This window comes from Epinephelus moara, chromosome 11 (genome assembly GCF_006386435.1).
Source record: "Epinephelus moara isolate mb chromosome 11, YSFRI_EMoa_1.0, whole genome shotgun sequence".
Taxonomy (NCBI): domain Eukaryota; kingdom Metazoa; phylum Chordata; class Actinopteri; order Perciformes; family Serranidae; genus Epinephelus; species Epinephelus moara.
The window spans coordinates 6,241,497-6,249,229 of NC_065516.1; the positions used below are offsets into that span (position 1 = coordinate 6,241,497).

The window sequence follows — 7,733 nt, forward strand, 5'->3', positions numbered from 1 at the left end:
ACATAGGCTTCTTGTTGCTTCCTCTGTGATCTGTTCACATTTTCACTTGAAGTTTCTTTCAGAGTTTCAGAGTCCTTTTCTCTTTGTTCAACAAATGTGCTGTAGTCATCGGTCACAGGGAGAACCACATTTGAAAGCTGCAGTATGAAGAAATAAAACATTACATGGAGGGGTGTGTTGTGAAAGTACAGAACACAAACTTTTAAGCATTTCATTCCTTCACTATTGTACATTTTAAACCTTCTGGTATACTAAAGTGTAATATCACTTAATTGTTGGAATTAAGAAAACCATTAAAGCTCACAGGTAATTCCTCTGGGACTTCGGAGGGAAATCTTGCTTCTCGTCCATACGTTAACATGAACAGACTGTACTTTGTTGATGTATGAATCTTTGATCTCAGGGAGAACAAAGTTGCATCCAAGAAGACATTCCAATCATTTTGATGGGTATTGACAAGCTTTCTGAGGGCCCTAAAAACAGAATTGGAATAAACAGTGAACACTCATTGTGTATCCATCATAAGATAAGAATAAACAGTGAACACTCATTGTGTATCCATCATAAGATAAGATGGATACACAATAGCGCAAGTAACATATACACTAATTACCTCTTTATATTGTCATTTGTTTTTTCATCCAGACCGTTTGTCTGTGGATGATAAGCAGCTGTCACACTCCGTTTTATGGACAGCAGGTCACAAAGAGAGCTGTTAATCTAAAATGAATTAATAAATATATTATTAAACAGCCAACCAATAGTCCAGAATTAAGAACTGCAACACAATGGTGAAATAGCATTTCCAGTAGGGCTGCGCAATACAGAATTAATTCATATCACAACATTCATAACAATTGATTTTACAGTATACATAGTAGGACTGAAGAAATGAATGATTAGACATAAATTACTGCACAGCCCTGATTAAGAGAGGGGCAGAGCTTTTGTTTGGAGAGCAAAAGTTGGATATTGGCCTCATATACCAAAAGAATTAATGTATATATTTGTTGTCAAAGACTCACCTCATTAACAGACTCTCTTCCTTGGTCAGAGAGAATTCTGACTGGGCAACTGTGCCTGTAAATGATAGAAACAAGGTTTCTAGCTACTTCCTGAGCAGTTTTAGTTTTTAATGGGAATGCTTCCACCCATTTGGAGAAATAACCTGTGGCTGTCAAAATGTAAATATGGCCATCAGATGTCTTCGGAAGTGGTCCTGTGAGGTCAATACCAAGCAATTCCCAGACTGATGAAACCTAACAAAAACAGAATTGGATGTACAGTACAGTATAAACTCCTGTTTGTGGTGATTTAGTAGGATTTGGGGTTATATTTTATTCAATTTGCCAGAGAGTATAATGGTTATATACTCTGATTAATGATTTTTTTTTTTAAATTCTTCAGTAACTCACGTAAACCAAAAAGCTCATTTACCTTAATACTTTCCAGTTTAGCATCAGTCACAAGTGGTTTACCAACCCTTTGGCACTGATCACATTCACTGACCTAGAAAAATAAAGAAAAAAAAATAGTGGGTTTGTTGAGGGTAACCATTAAGAAGAGTGAACAATTCAAAGGAAAAATGTAAATGGTTATGGAGTGAGAGTTAGAAAACTAATTGAAGTAGTAACAGTTACATTTGATTATTAAAACTAATAGATGAACAGCTAATCAGGACAGCAGGGCATTGGTTACTGACCCATTTCTCAATGTCAGTAGAGATTCCTGGCCAGTAGAATCGACTGGACAAAGCATTTCTTGTTTTAAAAATCCCGCTGTGGCCTCCAATAGGGCTGCTATGGAATTCACAAAACAGGGTTTTGCACTCTGCCTTTGTCCTCACAGCCTTCCTCTGTCCTCTAAAAAGTTCCCCATCTGCATCAAGAAAAAAATAAAGCTATGTTAGGTCTTGTTTTTATATATTTATATGGAAAAACAATGATTTCCAACTTTTTATCATTTTAAAAATGATTTCCAACTTTTTATCATTTTAAAAATGATTTCCAACTTTTTATTTTTCACTTGTTTGGATTAAACAAGTGAACCGCTAGAAGTCTTTTACTGGCTGTCAAGCCCTCTTACTGGATATCAGTTATTGATTAGACGCTGCAGCTGAATGGATTGCTCTGCTACTTCACAACATCACTGCAGTTTTATACCGAAGTGATTAAACTCAAGTGTATCACTCCCAAGATTTATATTTTATTTGTTTTCTGATTCATCATCTAGTTAAAAATCTGTCAATTGTTTGTCTGATCAACAAAAAGAACCATAAACAACTTTCTTCATTTATTAGAAAGATTTTTCTTTTCATGATCTGTTGTTTCCCCCGTTAATTTTTATTATGGATAAAATTAAAGTAAGGGAGAGTCTGTCTGTCAGCAGCATTTTAAATACATTTACATTTTACATCGTTTATCACATTTATCACATGTGAGACTGAAAAATCCTGAGCGTCAGGTTTGATATGAGTTACATAATTTCCATTTTCATTGAAACATTTTGCCTAAAAAATAATTTCAAGTGTTCAAACACTCTCAGACACTCTAATCATATTCTGGGTCATTAAATAATGAATTCACAATCAAAATATCAATAAAGACAGACTAAAAAAATTAATAGATAATATAAACGCATTCTGCTAGTATGGATCCTGTGCCTCCAAGCAGGACCCAGGACACAGTGTAAATACAGAATGCAGGTTTTTATTCATGTGCAGGTGTTTGTCAAACAGGTAACAGGCTCAGAGAGGAAACACTGCTGCTCTGGCAGTGATAACTGTGCACTTTTAGTATTAACACAGTGCACATATATGCGGACACACACTCCATCAAAAGTCGCTACAGCTGTTAAAGCCGACCGACAGCTGGTGATATAGAAGGTGATAAAGAAGTTACCGCTGCTGTGCCGCGTGCGTAAATGCGCACATCCTCTTTCTCAGTATGGAGACGCACTTATCGTTTCAGCTGCCGTATAATGCTTCAGCAAGCTGTGACACACAGCCAGCTGTTGGCAACAAACAGAACATCAGTAGTGATGTTTCTGCGAAATCCTGGATACATTCAGTGACACCTGAACTACATTAAAGTGAGACTCGGACTTTAATCTAACACGTTTCAGACCTGCCTGAGTCACATTAATAGCTGTAGCCTATTTTAATGGACATTTCAGTAGATTATGGTATAGATGTGAAATACTAGAGAAGTAAGTTAAAAGAAGCAAAATAGATGAAAATTGGTTTGTGACTGTGGAGAGCTCTGTGTGTGCGCACCTCCGTTAATTAAAGACACACAATTTGAGGCTTTTGTCCTCCCTGCAGTTTTCATTATGAACCAATCTGTGTGCTGAAATGTGGAGAAAAGCCCGAAACACTGGAAACCACTCCGCTCACTCAATCGCAAAACAAGGGCAAATTGCACTCAACTGCAAAACTTTATGCGCGTATTTGCGCCGTCATATCTGTTAGAGATAGTATCTCTGGGATGCTGGCTTGATAGCTCCTTAAGGACAGGGACTCAGTAGTAGACAGGGACTCAATATCATTAGCGCAATATCTTTTGTAAATCGGACCTTGAGACGGTGCAGATAGCGGTTGTAAATAATGTGCAATGCATGCCGCTATCAGCAGCTGCAATCCACTCTGTGAATTCGCCCCTTAGCTAGCTAGCATTTTAGCAACGTCTCTGTCGAGCATATTAGGCTAATCCGAACTGCGCCGCTTTCGCATACCCAAAGAGTGCTAGATACTAGTAGCCTGGTTCCAGACCATAGACCCCGCCCACTCAACTGAGTAGGCTTGCATCTCTGGTCTGGTATACTGCAATGAATTTGCGATTTATCTCGTCCAAACAATGGACGGACCAATGAACGCCAGGGGTGGGGGCGGGTCTAGGGATTAGCCAATCAGCACCACGCTGATGTCAAGCTGTACGCCGGTGGGTAACTGGTGAGGATAGCAACAATGGCGACCGCTACAGATCCTACAGACCACATTAACGATGCTATCGAGGTATTTCGTCACTACTTGCGTTAATGGAGGATCAAATTAAAGAAGCTGCTAAACTGGATTTAATGCAGCTGGGCGTGCACGACGACGGAGACATTTTAAATGGGCAATGCTCGCTTGTTTTCGGCACCCCCGACGCATGGATACTAATGATGTCAATTTTTTTTTTCGCTCTGCACATGTGCACATAGTGTTGGTAGGTCATTCTGAGCAGTAGCTCTATTTGTCAGGACACCTGCATTTAGAAAAAAAAGCATTTTACATGGAAGTCTATGAGAGTGAGTCGGGGTGATTTCCAGCCAGGCTAATATCGCCCCAAAGGGCCGGAACGTGACTTCACACTGCATCTGATATTCAGAGGCAGGACGAGCTGTTTCAAGTGAAAATGATCAGAATAATTAATATATTGTGTGTATATAGCTATGACAGTAATGATGATGATAATCATACATTTATTATCATCACCTTTCTTTTCTTTTGTGGCTCGAGGAGGGGTGGTGCCCTATCGCCCTCTATTGGCCAGCCGCCCCTGGTGTTGTGTCACTTTCTGTCTTCATAAAAAAGGGTGAAGTCCGCACACTGTTGTAGCTCCTCAAATGTTTATTGTATAAGATCAACGTTTCGATCACATAGATCTTCGTCAGGATCAGAGTTGGGTATATCGCGTTAGAGTATTTTGATTACTTTTTGCAGTAATAAGTAACCTAAGGTGTTAGTTTGCTGTTTGAGTAATCAAATACTGAAGTACATTTTCAAACAAGACATCAGTTACTTCCGTTACTTTTAGAACGCTGGTCCTTCAGCTCTGAAACAGCAACGGCTGTCGTTTGGTTCTAATAACGGAGATATCGTTAAACCTATCAGTCTGAAAGAAGCCACGGAGCTTGTGGCTCGCTACGTGGTTGGAGGAATGCTGCCATTGTCTACGGTGGAGTCTAAGTAGGTGGAGGAGGACTCGCTGACAGACATATTTCAGACTCAGGACTTGCATTATGCCTTGTACACGCTACACGCTGGTACTCACCAATTATCCCCGGTCGTCTTTCACGGCGTGTGTGATGTCATCGGGTTATTCTTGTACTGTTTTTATTTCACTATTATTTGAGTCAGAACTGTGTCTGTTCATGTGCCAGCCGACATGTTGTAGTCACCTAAAAGCGTCAGCAGATGGCAGGAGCTACATTTGAAACGCCACACGTAAACTGTCAAGCTACTGTATCTTCCACAGGAAGTTCTGACAAATGTTTCAGAATAAAAGCCTATTTAGAAAATGGAGGGATTCTCTCAGCCGAGGTTATAAGGGGCTTTTAATTTGAAATAAGTGTTGAGTTTGAAATGACGGTGCGATATGTTAACTTTACAAAGACAACGGAGCAGATAAAAAGTAAATAACGTTATATAAGCACACAGAGGGATTAATTAATAAATAATGGACCGTCTATAATGTAGTTTGTTTCAAATGAAGCTGGGAGCCTCTGCAGTTGTGGTGAGTAAAAGCCCCGCCGCTATTTGTTAATGTTATTACTTTATGTCCGACCGTGAGGATGTACCATTGTTTGCTAGCTTGATGCTAATGACAGTAACGTTAACTCAGCGGGTTGACAAAGTGCCTCTGCTGTTTCACACCATCATTTCCCCCTTTTACTCTGTGTGGTAACATCCCTAGAGGAAATATTAAAAACGCTGGGGTGTTGTTGTCATACAGTTGTCTACGGCAGCAGATCGTTCTGTGTTTCTACTGGTCAAAGTGACGGCTGTGATGGGAGAATTGGATCTCAGTGAAGGGCAAGTGGTCCATAACTTTAATTTTGGAGACAAAAAAATGTAGGCTTAGCGCCCTGTGGTCCATTGCCCAATAGGAAATGTAGAATACTCAAAAGTACTTTAAAAGTGCTTGAGTTACTTTTCTCAGGGAGTAACGTTGGAAGTACTTTTAAAGTAATTGAGTTACTTTACTCAGCGAGTAACGCAGTAAAGTAACTGGTTACTTTTTAAAAAAGTAACGCAGTAATGTACTTTGATTACTTTTAAAGTAACCCTTACCCAACACTGGTCAGAATAAAGGACAAAAGAGACACCTTGCTCATATAAGTTATTCGTCCCACCCCCCAGTTAAGCCAGGGATGCAGCTCAGGTGAGGCAACCCCAAAAAACCCCACATACAAATCAATACAATCTGAGGCTGTTATTGGGAAAGGAAAAGGTAGAGAACTGAGCAGGTTGATAGAAAAACAATAAACATATAAATACAGATAAACAACAAAGGTTCAACAAATGTTCCCAAGATAAGTATTTAGAGAACTATTTAGAATTTTTTGAAAAAAGTCACATAATAGCAATAGATGACCAGTATACACATCGATTAAATACATTGGATCCATTAAGTACAGTAAATATTCCGATTAAATTGCTATAGAAGGTGTGCATGTAGAGGAATTGAACTGAAAGCCCCACACACATTTTTCATTTTACGGGTCCATGCATTACTAGTGATTTGGAACGATGGTCTGTGATACCCCTCTCCCTGATTGGTTGTGTTGAAAGTATCCGTATGAATGTTCTGCCAAGGCTGCTTTATTTATTTCAGATGTTACCTGAAGAAATTCCAAAGTCAATCTTTTGATAAGCTGGATAAAATAATTTCACATTTCATATGGCAAAAAAAGTGCCCTAGAATTAGACTTAAAACCTTACAGTTATCTAAACTAGATGGTGGTCTTAAGCTTCCAAACTTAAAATATCACTTCTGGGCTACACAAATGAAACCTTTAATAGTATGGATTCAGAACGACACATATACTAGATGGCTTAACATTGAACAAAGTATGTGCCCAGAGCCCATGCAAATTCTACCCTTTCTAGACACACCCGTTAAAGAATTGGCAGATTGGACTAAGATTACTCTTAAAATCTGGAAAACGATACAATCAGCTTTTGGCCTACCCAAGATAATTTCATCATTAACAAGTATTGGATTTTTGAAGACCTTTACACCTAACAACTTAGATACTGGTTTTAGAAAATGGTCAGACTATAGACTGGTTTATTTGCGGCAATTCATTCATTCGATTGAAAAATGACTTTGATCTCCCAAGGACAGATTTCTTTAGATATTTACTGATAAGAACTTTCCTGACGACACACAAGGAATGGACAAAACTTATAAAAACCTACCCCCACAGTGTCCGACGTTAACGGTTGCCCGAATGCCCGGGGCAAGTAAAAATAGCCGGCGGGCCAGCAGACCCTGCGCAGACATGCCCGATCGGGCAAGCAGCACCGACTCGGACACACACATACATACCGGACAGCCTCTCAGTCCTTACCCGCTAACGTTAGCTCATGTACAACACAGGTGCCACACAGAAACTTTTACAAAGGGTTATAATGTGCTTCTAGTGACTGTCAAAACGCCAGCGAAAGATGTTTTAAATGCGGACACGGAGAGCAGAGCGATGGATAAGAACAGCATGGTGCCAGCTCTCATGGGACAGAGATCCTCTGAGAAGAAAGACGGTTCACTCTGCTCTGTCGCCAGGAACAAACTGGGAGGCAAAGATCCTCTCTGATGAAGAGGATTCACTTTGCTGCAGGTTTCACCAAAACGTTTTTTTTTTTGTTTTTTTCTTTTAATAAATTGAACACACATTAAAGAACATACAAGATCCTGTAGAGAATTAATACATATAATACAATACAATAAACATTGTCAAATTAAATGAAG

At 39.3% G+C, this 7,733-nt stretch overlaps 1 protein-coding gene across 1 annotated transcript in view; it reads right to left on the bottom strand.

The window, feature by feature from the left end:
* The window catches only part of LOC126397604 (uncharacterized), a 409,985-nt gene that overhangs the window by 400,235 nt on the left and 2,017 nt on the right, over positions 1–7,733 (bottom strand). The window lies entirely within an intron of this gene.